The sequence below is a fragment of the Helianthus annuus genome, chromosome 17 (genome assembly GCF_002127325.2).
Source record: "Helianthus annuus cultivar XRQ/B chromosome 17, HanXRQr2.0-SUNRISE, whole genome shotgun sequence".
NCBI lineage: Eukaryota > Viridiplantae > Streptophyta > Magnoliopsida > Asterales > Asteraceae > Helianthus > Helianthus annuus.
The window spans coordinates 144775202-144790667 of record NC_035449.2 but is presented as its reverse complement, the minus strand read 5'-3'; the positions used below and the strand labels follow the sequence as shown (position 1 = coordinate 144790667).

At 32.7% G+C, this 15466-nt stretch overlaps 1 long non-coding RNA gene across 2 annotated transcripts; it reads right to left on the bottom strand.

Moving 5' to 3' along the window:
- Positions 1 to 12: 12 nt before the first annotated feature.
- On the bottom strand, positions 13 to 987 carry LOC118489202. 2 transcript variants are annotated; one of them, XR_004886744.1, is made up of 5 exons: positions 760 to 987; positions 576 to 691; positions 367 to 410; positions 238 to 274; positions 13 to 78 (listed from the first exon to the last, which is right to left on the bottom strand). It is a non-coding gene; the product is annotated as an uncharacterized LOC118489202 (long non-coding RNA). The 2 variants fall into 2 exon arrangements; XR_004886743.1 differs by having other exon boundaries at positions 367 to 691.
- Between the last annotated feature and the right edge of the window lie 14479 nt (positions 988 to 15466).

The window sequence follows — 15466 nt, the reverse complement described above, 5'->3', positions numbered from 1 at the left end:
TGAAATTGGTACCTCATCTTGTCTATTGAAGAGAACCTCAATAGCCTCTTCTTCTTGTTGATTGGGCAAAAGAGTCAACTAATGCCAGAAGATTTATTATAAATTTATTTCAAATGTTAGAATATATAGTTAAAATCAATAATCTGTAAACTATTGTATATGTGTGTGACGTTATCAGTTTAGATAAGCAGCACTGTAGTGATTATTACAACTAAGAATCAAATAAGTTGAACTTACGATTATCGGTTGAATTATGATCCACTGATCGCTTCATCTGCAATTAATAATGAAATGACAGAATCAAGCAAAAGCAATTGTGTAAATCGGAAATACAAGTGAAAGAATAACGACAACGAAAAGGATTACCTACAAATGTTCTTCGAATCCTGGTGGAAGATCGAGCAAAGAAGCTGGAATTGGATAGTTAAGCAGAAATGATAAATTTATATATTTATCAGCCTTTTGTATTTAGAAAAGTGTTCATTCCTGCAACTAGTGCTCTAATACAACTTGATCACTTAATGACGAATAAAAAGCGCTTGTGAGAGACGTGCACAAATGTGGGATCAGGATACATACATTCACCAGGGGGTAGTGAAAGCATTGCAGTGGCATGCAACTCAATGTTTGTAGGCTCCATTAATTCATAGATATGATCCTCAGTAGGTACCAACTGTTGGGTTTTCTTCTCCTATTATGTTATTAAATATTAGTCAAAGTTAAAACAATAATAGATAAGCAAAAAAGAAACTAACTCACTCTGCAGCAATGCAATTGATGAGGATAATGTTTCCATGGCTACCATATTTGCTCTCTGTTTTTCTTCATATGAAACCTCATTTCTAACATATATGAGGCTGAATAAGGTTTTTGAAAGTAAAAATTATAAGTATGAATTAAAGATACCACAAAAATCAAGAAACAAATATGAAATACCCCATGATAGCCTTTATTAACGCACCCTTGGCATTGTATGCAATTGATCCATGGTATTCCTTTGGCGGTGTTCCTATTCCGATTTTGGTATAGTAAAGACTATGACGGTTAAGTTTATACGTTAGATACTTGCAAAACAAAATAGAGGCAGACAAAACAAACTAACACCACACCCTACAGTTCACTAACTATCCTGAGATAATAGCATTCAATAATCAACTATATTCAATAGTTCCCAAACCCCAAAAACACACTCAAAACTAATCTAACCCTAAACATCATCATATACAAACAATTTTGATCAAATACAAACAACTATCATTAAAAAAATCCGAGTTCAAACCTTCATGTGACTCCATAGACAGCCCATACGAAGACGAAACAATCCCCGTTGACAATCCATACGAATTATCACGCTGATGATCGCCATTGTTGTACGAAACCCTAGCGGACTGCATCAACAACTGTTGCTGCTGAATCTGCCGTTAATCGGTCTGCAACACAACCAGAATCATATGGATTTAGAATTGCATTGGAAAACCGAAAAGGTAAACACAGATCTGTTCAATCGCTTCATTCTTACACACAAATTTAATAAACAATTCAAAAAACAAACACACTGACTCCATTCAATCACTTCATTTTACTCATAATTTGAAAATTAACTGAACAAACAAACACAGATCTGTTCAATTGCTTCATTCTTACACACAAATCAAACAATCAATTGAACGAACAAAACACACACACTGACGTTCAATTGTTTCATTTACGCACAAACTAATCATACAATTGAACGAACAGACACACTGAGTAACTAACGATTAATTATACTATCAATTCCACGAACAAACGCTCCGTTTAATCGCTTCAGTTTACGCACAAATTCAACTATCAATTGAACGAACAAACACATCGAGTAACTAACTGTTTACCTACGTTCAATCGCTTTATGATATTAACTGACTAAATAATAACACACTGAGTAACTAACTGTTATCTCCGACTCCGTTCAATCACTTCAACTTTATGCAAAAATTAAACAAATCAATCGAACGAACAAACAAACACATCAAGTAACTAACTGTTAATCTCCATTCAATCAGTTCAAATTTACGCATAATTAAACAAAAAATCGAACGGTACTGAAATTATTATTATTCCCCTGCTCCATTACCTAGCTTAGAAGCTAACAGTACTGAAATGAAGCTAACGGCACTGAAATTACTATCGCATTAAACATTTTCAGTCACAATATTACGTTACAACTATGAATTATTACAACAGAAATGAAGTGAAAACAAACAATCGGTGGATATGAGTTTGAACTTACAATTACGCGATGGCGGATGAGGATGAGGTACGAGGCGGGGAAGTGACAGGCGAGGGGAGAGGAAGATGCAAGCCCTAGATGATATTAACTCCAAATGTTTTATTTAATATCAAACAATCAAATCCCACCAGAACTAATAATCTAATTTCACACAACAAACAAAAATTTTAAAAAATAAATAAATAAATAAAACTCAGATTTAGAAAATGGCATACACCTCTGTCTCTGATTGATTCGACTTCAAGCTTTCGCATGCGTATTTGTTCAAATCAACAATGCAACTCTACAACAAATTTGACCTTTCGTGACATTCATCATATTCCGTATCAATCCACCAACAAATCTCCTAACAGTACCTGCAACGAAGGAGGACATGTAAGTATAATGGAGTTCAGTTTAGAGAGAGTTAGGGTTTATGTTTGTTAAATGTCTTCTGGGTTGGATGATGATTTTGGGGATGAGGAGAACAATGAATTGGGAGCTCTGGATTTGAGAGAACAATGAATTGGGAGCTTTGGACATGTAAGTATAATGGAGTTAACTTGTTTCTTTAACCACGATTATGAATTTTAGAGAGAGAGAGAGTTGAGAGAGAAATGGATTGATTTGTGAAAGTGAAGCTCAGATTTTGAATTTTAGAGAGAGAGTTGAGCTTTTTATAGGTCAGTTGTTTAAATTTTGAATCTGAAGCCATGTTTAAATTTTGAATTTGGAGCCATGATTTTGAATTTGGGCAGTGGTTTGGATGAAACATCAGTGGCGTGACACTCTTGAATGAACATCAGTGGTTGAATGAACAATTAGTGGTCTCATAATTGAGTGTGGGGCAGTGGTTGATGCCATTAGTGGTTGATGCCATCAGCTTTTCTTAAACGTGGGCCAACTTTGTATTTTAAAGTCTTTTAATATTAGGCTTTATGATGTAATAATGACATAAGAAAAGCCTTGTTGGACACCCTCTCTTGCTGACACATCAGCTTTTCTTATGTCACTTGGATTTCTTCTTTTATAAAAAGTATAGATTGTGGGCAATATTGTTCATTTAGTATGTATAATTTTAGAAATATAGATGTGTTGAATAAAGAATACGTTATATAAAAATTGTAGTCTATATTGTTTATTTAGTATAAATAATTTTAGAAATATAGATGTGTTGAATAGTATAAATAATTTTAGAAATATAGATGTGTTGAATAACGATTTAGATTTTTAAAACCCACAAGACTCATGTGCTTACTTTTTCTGTTTTATTAAATAAAATTATATCTAAAACGATAAAAAAACTTGTAGGACAAGTTACTCATTTATATGATTCTTGATACTTATTTTCTGTTTTATTAAATAAAATTGTATCTAAAACGATAAAAACTTGTAGGAAAAGTTACTCATTTACATATTCTTGATACTTAAATTTCCATCTACTTTATGAACACATTTTCATCCGTATTTTTTTTTTCTAACAGTATATTTAGTTTATTACACCTGTAATCTGATTATTTGGATATTTTATATTTAGTTTATTACACCGAATTTGACCATTTGGATATTTAAAATACATAAAATCATTATCAACAGTTGAAATTTAAACTGTATTATTAATATTAATATTAATATTAATTAATTAATTTTTTTCTAAAACAGACATTTGTTAAACCGTAAAGTAGCATACGATATATTGACATATTACGCTCATCTTCCTTTTACGATTATTTAAGTATCATGTTATTGTATATATTTTTCTTATAAATCTTATTTGTTAAGCTCAAGATTCATGTTAAGGATTATAGGAACAAAATGTATAGTATGCATTGAATCATGATTCGAAAACTTCATCGAGTTAAACGACCAGAACTCTATGCATTCAGTACTTTTGTAGGATGTGAAACGCTTGACAGATCTTTGGCCTTCTATGTAATCATCTTTCAAAGACGATGAAATAAAGATTGTTTTTGTATATGGTATAAGATTAAAATTAAGCCCATGTTTACAAAGAGAAATTATAAACAATCAATAGGGATCAACTTCATAAAACTTAAGAAAGCATAACAATCTTCTATAAATAAGTAGAGTTTCTCATAAAAACCCTTATATAAGTATGAAGTTATACTTGCCGTTTAAAAAAAGTATGAAGTTATACTACGATAAGAAATTACTTTATTATTCATTATATACTATCTTATAAACCAGTATATTACATAAGTTAAATATTAAAGAAAATATATTAATCACAAATTTATTTATATAACTTATCATTGAAATAACTTATTTCATAAAATAGTAAAATAGAAGAAAAAGAAAGATACATTTTCACCTATTCAACTAGAATAAATATAATGATGATAAAACAATAACTATAAGCTGTAAGTCATGAGAATGTAGCAAATGAATTGTAATTAAGTTCTACTATGCGTATTAATGATATATTAAATATTTTGATATAAATATCATTTTAGTAAATAAGGATAATGAGAAGAGATACAAATATCACTCTAGTATAGAAAATATATATCATTTTACTTCATGTGAGTCACTTGTTAGAAATTCGTGTTTATATTTTACGTTTTACCGGTTTTGGTCGTCGTTCGATTGCTACTTAAAATGGATTTACGCCCCCCCCCCCCCCCACACACACACACCCTCTGCCTTGCAACGATGGTAGTTTTTGTCCTCTGTGGTTGTTTATTTTATTAATTTTTTTCATTATAAACTTTAGAGTTTTTTTATAATAAAACTTTGTTTTTTATATAATTTGACACAAATGTTAAATAAATTCTATTATTTTATTATTTTTTGTTTTACATTTTATCTCAGATTTGGTCGTTTGTTTGCTACTTATGGTAGTCACATTTGGTCCCTCAGGGTTTTTTATCCCATCGACTTTCTAATACGTGTCGAAATTTGACTTCGTCTACATTTACTTCATGTGAGTCACTTGGTGTTAGAAAATTCGTGTTTATATTTTATGTTTTTACCAGTTTTGGTCGTCATTCGTTTGCTACTTAACATGGTTTTACCACCCCCCCCCCCACACACACACACCCTCCGCCTTGCAACGCTAGTATCATGGTTTTATGCTCCCGCCCGGTAACACTAGAGGGCTTAAAACTAGTTATAATGAAATCTGCATCGGTAGTTTAACCAAAAAGTGTAGTTTTGTTGTCTTATTAAAAAGGTTCAAGCTAAGTTCAACCCATGTACACCCCTAATTATTTTAAACCTTGTTTGGTTATTTAACCGAAATTAACCAAAACCGAACCATGACCAACTTCATAACCGATTAACCATAATCGAAGTTCAATTATGGTTATGGTAAAGGAATCCTATAACCAAAGCTAGCGGTTATTTTATGGTTAATTAGAAAAACCGAACCAACCCGACTCATGCACACCTCTACTTAAAAATATTAGAACTAAGTTTCATATTTAGTAGTTAATGTTATTAGCAAGTTTGACCAACTTTTTAGGGTGATATATATAGGAACGTTAACGTGCGACGGTACACGATTTAATTACGCATGTTCATTTGTAAATTACGCAGCTTATAAATTTTAAACCCTAATTACGCATGAAGATGAAATCACACATGGTTAAAACACAAATCATCCACAGGTTGATGTTTGATTTTATGGACCTTTGCTTTTATGGTTTCTGATGAATAGAGCTGATAATGACCAAAGTCATGCGGCGTAGCACAAAGGAAAAACGATAAAGTCGTGTAGCACGATAGGAAAAACCTATTTTATTTGCTATTTTCAGAACCGATATCGATATATGCTTTTATGGTTTTCCGATAGGTCGAGTCAAGAACAACCAAAGTCACATCATGTAACACGAGGTAAAACCATCATACTCCTGCCGCGTAGCGCGAGGAAAAACCCGGCATCAATCTTCACTTTTATTGATCTTCGCTTTTATGGTTTTCCGATTAGTCGAGCCGATAACGACTAAAGTCATGCCACACAGCAAGGGGGAAACGATCAAACTTCCGTCGCGTAGCGCGAGGGAAAACCTTTTTTTAATTGGTATTACCGGAACTGGTATCAATATTCGCTTTTATGGTTTAGCACGGGAAAAAACGATCAAACTCCAGTTGTGTCATGTGGGAGGAAAAACTTTTTTTTAATTGGTATCACCGGAATCGGTATCGATATTCGTTTTTTGGTTTCCGATGAGTCGAGCCAATAACAACCAAAGTCACACTGCGTAGCACGAGAGAAAAATGATCAAGTTCCCCGTACTACAGAAAAAACCTAGTTACATAGCAAATATTGACATATATAGTTATAACAAAAACTAAAATAATATATATTATGGTATATAAATAATTATATATATAAGTAAATACTTGAAAATAGTTAAATAGTTAGTAACCCAAGCCTTTAAAATTATGCACAAAATGAAATCGAGCTTCTGACATAAAACTTGGAATGAGCCAAACTCAACCTCTTTTATGCTATATAGTTGAGCTAGAGCTTAGTCGAGGTCATCTCAACTCATTCACACCCCTGGTTTAAATGTTGGCAATCTATCAAATAGGAATGGCAAGATAATCCAAACATGACAATAAAATCTAAAACATTGAAACAATTGGAACGGGTATTCCAGAAAGGGTTGGATATTCACCAATTTCTCTTATAAACAGAAGAGATGAACGGGTACTCCAGAAAGGGTTGGATATTCACCAATTTCTCTTATAAACAGAAGAGAGAATGAATGAATGTGATTTTGACCTTATACCAACCAATACGAACCAATATTGTTCTCTTTCCTCCAAGGAACTCATGTATTTAGTTTTTGTTGCTCTTAATCAAACCCATTCAAGGGTGGATTTTCTTTCATTAACCACAAATGCACCCTGACACTGTTAATGGCATTTAAGACGGGACAAAACTAGATGATGTGAAATTCACCCAAGATGTTAAACTAGGGTTTAAAAATTAAGTTTATAAGTTGAAATTTATTTCAAACCCCATAGATGTACTCACTGATACAAGCCAAAACGGGCCAAATCGGCTATTCTTCCACCCCCTTTGCGAATAATGTCCATTCTTTTTAAAACTCACCTTAATAGTGTTGGTTCAGGCCCCAAACACACACTCACAAAAGTATGTATGTTCTGTAAATATATGCAAGAGAATGCAAAGCTGTTTCGATTATTATCAAAAGGGGTACATAACAAAAAACTTTAACTCTACTATTTATACTAAAGAATTAAGCACATGCAGATTAAACTTAGTCTACCATGCATAACGAATTATGGCTTTAACCTCCACTACTTTTCTACATAACTCGGTCATGTTTGACACTTTCTTTATTCTTTCAACTTGTAGAGAAAGCGACGAAGTAATCCACATAATGACCCGTTAAACCGCGATACGATAACGCACCGACCCGTGACCCGTAAACAAACCCGAATAATCCAACAAATAGAAGCCAAGCAGCTAGTTGTATTATTCTTGGAGCTTTCGAGGTAATAATGTAAAGTAATTCATGACAAGAATATATGCTTGTGATAAGAGAGGAAAACATTCGAATTAGGCACTCTAGCAGGCGTAGGGATGGCAAATTATCATTTCACCTTAAGGGTCTATTTGGTATGGGGTAATAGAATGGACGAGGTAATTGAAATGACAAAGGAATGAAATAGATCATTACCATTTTATGGTGTTCTTTGGTTACCATTTGAGAACGAAATGAATCATTTCTTTAAGTTGTTTAGTAGGTAAGAAAAAACAAAATGAATAAAATCGGTGGTGGGTGACGGCAGCGGGAGGTGGCGGTGGTCGTAGTGGGTGGTGGGCGACAGTGGTGCGGGTGGTGATGGTGGGTGGTGGTTAGTGGCGTATGTTGTGGTGACAGGTGGCGGTGGCGACGTGGCGTTGGTGGGGTGTCGGCGGTGGTGGTGATGATGGGTGGTGGTTAGTGGCGTATGTTGTGGTGGTAGGTGGCGGTGGTGAGGTGGTGTTGGTGGGGTGTCGGCGGTGGGTGGTGCGGCGAGTGGGGGTGGTGGCAATGAGTGGTGGTGTTGGGTGGCGGTGGTGGCAATGGCAGGTTATGGCGGCGGAAGTGGGTGGCGATCGTCGGTGGTGGCGGGGTTGGTGGATGATAGTGGTCGGCGGTGGCAGGTGGCGGGCGATGGTTGGTGATGGTGGTGTTGGCGTTGGGTGGCACGAACGGTGGTTGGTGGTGGTGGTGGTGGTGGTGATGAAGGGTGATAGAGGGAATTGATTGAAAAAAAACAAGGGGTGGGTGGAATGAATATGGGGTTTTTAGAGGGAATGAAATACCTTATGCAATGAGTGATTTCATTACCTTGACAAACCAAACACATTTTTTTTCATTCCCTCGCAATAGTGTATTCCATTCTGCCTCTCATTCCTACATAACAAACACTACCTAAACCTAACATTAAAATAATTAATTATGGATTCATGTATAACTCGTTTATTTGTTTAATAAACAAGCCGACCCATCAACATGTATAATTTGAGACTTGAAAAATACTAGATTTTTTTTTACTTCACGCGTTGCGGCGAAACCAAACAAATGATAATGTAAAACAAACGTGATTTGAAACTAAAGCATGTTGTTTACAAAACCAAACCATTAGAACGGTTTAATTTATCATTGTACCGTTTTATGTTATCAAATAAATACTTTATTTTGAGTACAACTTCGTTTTTAACAAAACCTATAACCGAATGTCGAGCGAAAAAATCAAGTACAACTACCTACTTATGTTTTTAGAAAAAAGTTATAAACGTAAATTATTAAAGAAATATAAAATTATTTGATAAATTAATACATGTTCTAATATATATATATAGGAGAAGGATCCGTTAGGAACCACTCTTTATTGCGAGAACCGTGAGAACCAATGTGACCACAACTAAAAATAGCTAAAAAACACATAAATTATTTTTTCAATATTTTTATAAAAAAAATCGCTGGATTTCGTTACAAAAAAAAAATTCTAATTTTTTTTTTAAATTTAATTTAAAAAAAAATTGGCTACTAAAAGTAGCGATTTTAATGTAAAAAAATATTTCTGTGTTTTTTTTTTTAGGTTTTTTTCGGGGTTTAGTTTTTAGTATTTTAGCTTGGGTGGGGTGGGGGGGGGGGTTTAGGCTTCTGGGGGGTGGGGTTGGTGGGGTTAGGTTTTTTTTAGGTTTTTTTGGAGGGTTTAGTTTTTAGCATTGAGCTTGGGGGGGGGGGGGGTTAGGTTTTTTTAGGTATTTTTGGTTGTGTTCACATTGGTTCTCCCGGTTCTCGCATGAATCTTACCCTATATACACACACACACACACACACACACACACACACACACACACACACACACACACATATAGAGGATGGTTCAAATGAAAACTACTTTTAACGCGAAAACTAACTAAAAAAACCTAAAAAACAAACCAATTTTTTTTTACAGTTTTTTAATTAAAAATCGCTAGTTTTTATATATAAAAAAACATTTTTTCATAAAAACATTGCAGTACACATGTGTAATAATACACATGTCTATTACACATGTGCACTACAATATTTTTTTTTTGAATAAAAGTTTTTTTATATAATTCAAATAGCGAAAATTGGTAAAAAAAAAAACTTGGTATGATTTTTAGGCTTTTTTTAGTTAGTTTTCGAGTTTTCACGTTAACTAATGGTTTTCATTTGAACCTTCTCATATATATAGGGTAAAGTTATTGTAAAAAAGACTAAAAGTGTGAGAAATGTGAGAAATACTGTGGAGATGACATGTGTCCTAAATCTAAATTAATTCAAAAGGGTAAACAAGTAATTTTATCATTAATTCAATTAATTAAAAACTTCTCATAACCGGCACGTTAATTATAGGAAATGTTTTTTTTTAAAGATCTCTATAAACACAATTCAGCAAGTATATAACACCATTCAGCAAGTATATAACACCATTCAGCAAGTATATAACACCATTCAGTAAGTATATAACACCATTCATCAAGTATATAACACAATTTAGTAAGTATATAACACCATTCATGGACTAAACATCTGATCGAAACATATTTTTTTTCTATATATAAGTATAGCAATATGGTACTCATATTAAAGATAAAAAAACACTCGTTATTATGGTGTAATTTTTTTTTAAAGTTACGTATAACAAGTTATTGACGTTTAAAAAAGAGGGGGGGGGGGAGTTACATGTGCATTAATGTTAGTTTCATAATTTAAAAATGTTAAATTTACCTATATACCCTTAATCTAGAAAATTAATATGTTTAATAGTAAACATTATTTACAATTTTGCCATTATGATCTCAACCATTAGATCAAAGATCTAATAGTATAGATTCTTTCTTACCTTTCTCACAAAAAAAACCCTTTTTTACAGGAACCTCTACCTATATATATATATATATATATATATATATATATGGTGAGGTTACTCTACAAAGTGTGTTTTTTCTACAAAGTGTAGGAAGTATTTTGTACCATTGGATGTGTTTGATCGATGGTTGAGATTAGTTGGGTGACATTTTTGTAATATTTGTGCTTTAATTATTGATTCATTTAATAGGCGAAGAGCATTGTAGTCATTAATCGTGTTTTAAATAAAGAAACTACCATTACTTCCTTTATTCTAGCCATTTCTTCATTAATTAACCACCAATCTCTAAAATCATGGATCTAGACATCAACATGATTCAATAACATTCAAACAATGGAGAACAATAACACTATAATCTATTCCAAAAAAATGTTCATACGGTTTTTTTTTTTTTTTTTTTTTTTTTTTTTTTTGCGATCTAATCTGTTTATACTAGTGTGTTATATGGAATGCAAGCTTTTATAATGGTGTGTTATATATAATCTAAGTTGTTTATATTTGTGTGTTATACTGTAGATCGAAGCTGTTTATACTGGTGTGTTATACGAAAATTAAGTTGTTTATACTAGTGTGTTATACTTGCAATCAAAGTTGTTTATACTGGTGTGTTATACGGAATCTAAGTTGTTTATACTAGTGTCTTATATTGGCGATCGAAGCTATTAATACTAGTGTGTTATACGAAATCTAAGCTGTTTATATTGGTGTGTTATATGGAATGTAAGCTGTTTATACTGGTGTGTTATACGGAATGTAAGCTATTTATATTGGTGTATTATACAGAATCTAAACTATTTATATCAGTGTGTTAAACGGAAATGTAAGTTGTTTACACTTGTAACTGATAAAACACAACGTGAATAAACCAATAACTGCTAAAACACAACGTCAAGAATTTGTTCATGAGTGATCGCATGTCATGTTAATTTGTTCTGTGTACGTTCTTTATATTATAAGTAACTAACAATTTTGAATTCTTAAAAGATATGTTGTTTCCTTAAAAATCTCCTTATTTTGTTTAAAAAATAAATCTTCCATAAATAAGTTAATTATTCAATTACTTTTATGCCCTTTAATATAAAATCTCTAAATGTCACATGTCATCCTTAGAACACTTTTCCTACACTTTGTAGGAAAAATGGACTTTGTAGCCAACTCTCACCATATATATATATATATATATATATATATATATATATATAGGGGAAGGTTCATTGGGGAACACTAAAAAGTGGGGAACAGCGGGGAACCGACTCAAACGAACTCCGATTGGACTCATTCTAGCGGCGTTGGAACCGGCTCGTCGAACCCTAACTAATATCTCTTAAACCTAAACCCTAAATCCTAACTCCTAAACTCTAAACCCTAAAGCTAAACCCTAAACCCTAAAGCTAAACCCTAATGCTAAACCCTAACGCTAAACCCTAAAAGCCAAACCCTAATATATTTAGGGTTTAGGGGTTATGATTTAGGGTTTAGGGTTAAGAGATCCTAGTTAGGGTTCGAAGAGCCGGTTCCAACGCCGCTGAAATGAGTCCAATCAGAGTTCGTTTGAGTCGGTCCCCACTATTCCCCACTTTTTTAGTGTTCCCCAATTAACCTCACACTATATATATATATATATATATATATATATATATATATATATATATATATATATATATAGGACAAAGATCCGTTGGGAACCACCCTTTATTGCGAGAACCAATGTGAACACAACCAAAAATGCCTAAAAATAGCTAAAAACACACAATTTTTTTAATATTTTTTATAAAAAAATCGCTGCTTTTAGTAGCAAATTTTTTTTTTTTAAATTTAAAAAAAATTGCTACTAAAAGTAGCGATTTTAACATAAAAAATATTAAAAAAAATTTTTTTTAGATTTTTTTAGGTTTTTTGGGGGTTTAGTTTTTTGCATTTTAGCTTAGGAGGGTGGGGTAGGTTTTTTTGGGGGTGGGGGAGGGGGTTTAGGTTTTTGGGGTGGGGGTGTTAGGTTTTTTTTAGGTTTTTTTGGGGGTTTTAGTTTTTAGCATTTAGCTTGGGGGGTAGGTTTTTTTTTTTTGGGAGGGGGGGGGGGTATTTTTTTTTGGGAGGGGGGGGGGTAGGTTTTTTTTTTTGGGGGGGGGGGTTAGGTTTTTTTTAGCTATTTTAGGCTGTGTTCACATTGGTTCTCGCGGTTCTCGCAATAAGGATGGTTCTCAAATGAACCTTACCCTATATATATATATATATATATATATATATATATATATATATATATATAATGTAAGTATCTATAGAAAACCCACTTTAATTTAGAAAACCCGGGAAACTCAAAGCTCCCGATGTTTTTTTTTCTTGAAAAAATTTACACATGTTATATACATGTTTTTAAGGGTTTTGGGCAAAAAAAATCAAAAAAGCGCCGAGTAAATATTAAAAAAAAATAAACAAGTTTTGGTGTAACACATGTTACAAATATGTCAGATGAATGTAACATGTGTTACACCAAAACTTGTTTATTTTTTTTTTAAAATATCTACTCGACGCTTTTTTGATTTTTTTTGCCTAAAACCCTTAAAAACATATATATAACATGTGTAAATTTTTTCAAGAAAAAAAAACATCGGGAGCTTTGAGTTTCCCGGGTTTTCTAAATTAAAGTGGGTTTTCTATACATCCTATATATATATATATATATATATATATATATATATATATATTAAAGAAATGGTAAAGAGAATATATGAATTTAAAAAAGAAAACAAAATAAAAATATGTTATTAAAAATAAATATAATAATAAACTATTATAATATATTAAAAAATAATAAAAATCTATATATTATTTTAAAAATTAAGTTACTCTTCATCGTTATAATAATAATTGTCTAATGCCCATTTCTAGCATGTTTATCCATTTTATTACAATCGGCATACACTGTCATTACAATTCGTTTACAACCCATTAACTTGTCAAAACCGTTAGACTTGTTTAGATGAATGAGTTAAATGATTGGCTTAGGGTTATTTGATGCAAATAAATATATGAGTGAGTTTGGGATTGATTCATTCAACCCACAAATTAGAGAATTAAATGGGTCGTGTGAATTTTGGATTCATCAAATCAACATGTATAAACATGAAAATTTGACACGAACCTGATATGATACAAATGGAACTTGAAAATTGTGTCAAACGCATGTGCCCAAACATTAAATAAGTTTTCTAAACCTAAATTTTATTTTTATGACTATAAAAATAAACGCTCCTATGCGAATAAACATTGCACTATAAGATTATGTGTTGTGGGTTAACTAAACTCATTGCTACATCATCGCCACATCATTGCCACATAAGAACTTGATCATTAATTAAATACCCATTAACTATATGTTGTAGGTTAACTAAACACTTCATACCAAAAAGTAAAAAAAATGGCATGTGATTGGTTCCCACATGCATGGGACTCACCATCCTTCCCAGTTAACATAGTTAACGGGTTAACGATGAAGCCATTCATGTAAGATTAAATATATTATGTTTAATATTTAATCTAGTAGTCATTATAATCATTTACATTATATAGATCAAAATATATAATATCCTATGAAATAATTAGTTGGTAATTGTTGACGGACCATATTACCCTTATTAACTAATTAGGTTTCCTCTTGGGTGCTTATATAAGGAGAATTATGTAGAGGTTAAAAGGTTACATACTTAGACATAACCTATTAGTCATAACAGCAATCGGCCTCTTCTCCATAACCGAATCCCCTATTCGGTTCTCATCATCACCATCATCAGTCAGCACCCTAAGGAGGAACCAGATCACACTGACAACTATGTCGAACTCGATGGCATCATCTATCACTGGATTCTCCACTGCATTGTCTGCTGTAACAGGTATGTTTTCATGTTTTCCATTATGATTAAACAGAACTGATCCAACATGTGGTATCAGAGCATATGTTGATTAGTCAGTTCTATTTTCATATCCATCAATTCTGGGATGGAAATCTGGAAAACGGAATTTTGATAACTTAATACACCTAACAGCCGGTTTCGAGTCATAAAGATCCACTCGAGATCTCTGTTTCGAGGAAAAGAATTAGTTTTAAATGTCTCGAAATCAAAACATGTAAACTTGTAACCGAAATCTGTTTAGAAAAGCCTTAAAATTCAGGTTTCGAGTTTCCAGAATTTATGTTTTATTTTTTAGGGTTCATCATGTTCTTAGGAAAATTCGAAAATTTCTTTATGTTTTGGAATGTAATTAGGATTGATGAGTGTTTTTTTTCCTGATTGATCCAATTTTATCTTTTAAGTTTATTCGAAAACTGTTAATTGATAATCAGATAAAATTTTCGAAATATTTTAATAAAAATTAGATCATCATTAAAACAGGAAACCATATCTCAAAATCCCTTAGAATTCGAATTTTCAGTTATGCTTTCACATTAACAGCTGTTAACAGGAAGTTTCGAGGTCCCTTTTCAACAAGCCGAGACCAAGATCTCGACTCGAGACCACGAGATCTCGACTCGAAATCATAAATGTTCTCAAATATTCACAACTCGAGACAACGATTTTGACTCGAGACCATAAGTTCTCAACTCGAGACCACTAAGGTTTCGACTAAGGACTTCAATCTTCACAACTCGAGATCATGGTTGTGACTCGAGACCTCATAAGGAGTCGAGATCTCATTATTCACAGCAGTCGAGACCATGATTACGACTCGAGACACTGAGGTTGCGACTCGAGACCTTAATGAGTCGAGACCTCATAATGATGAGTCGAGACTTGACAGGAGATCTCACTCGAGACCTCATAACTGAGTCGA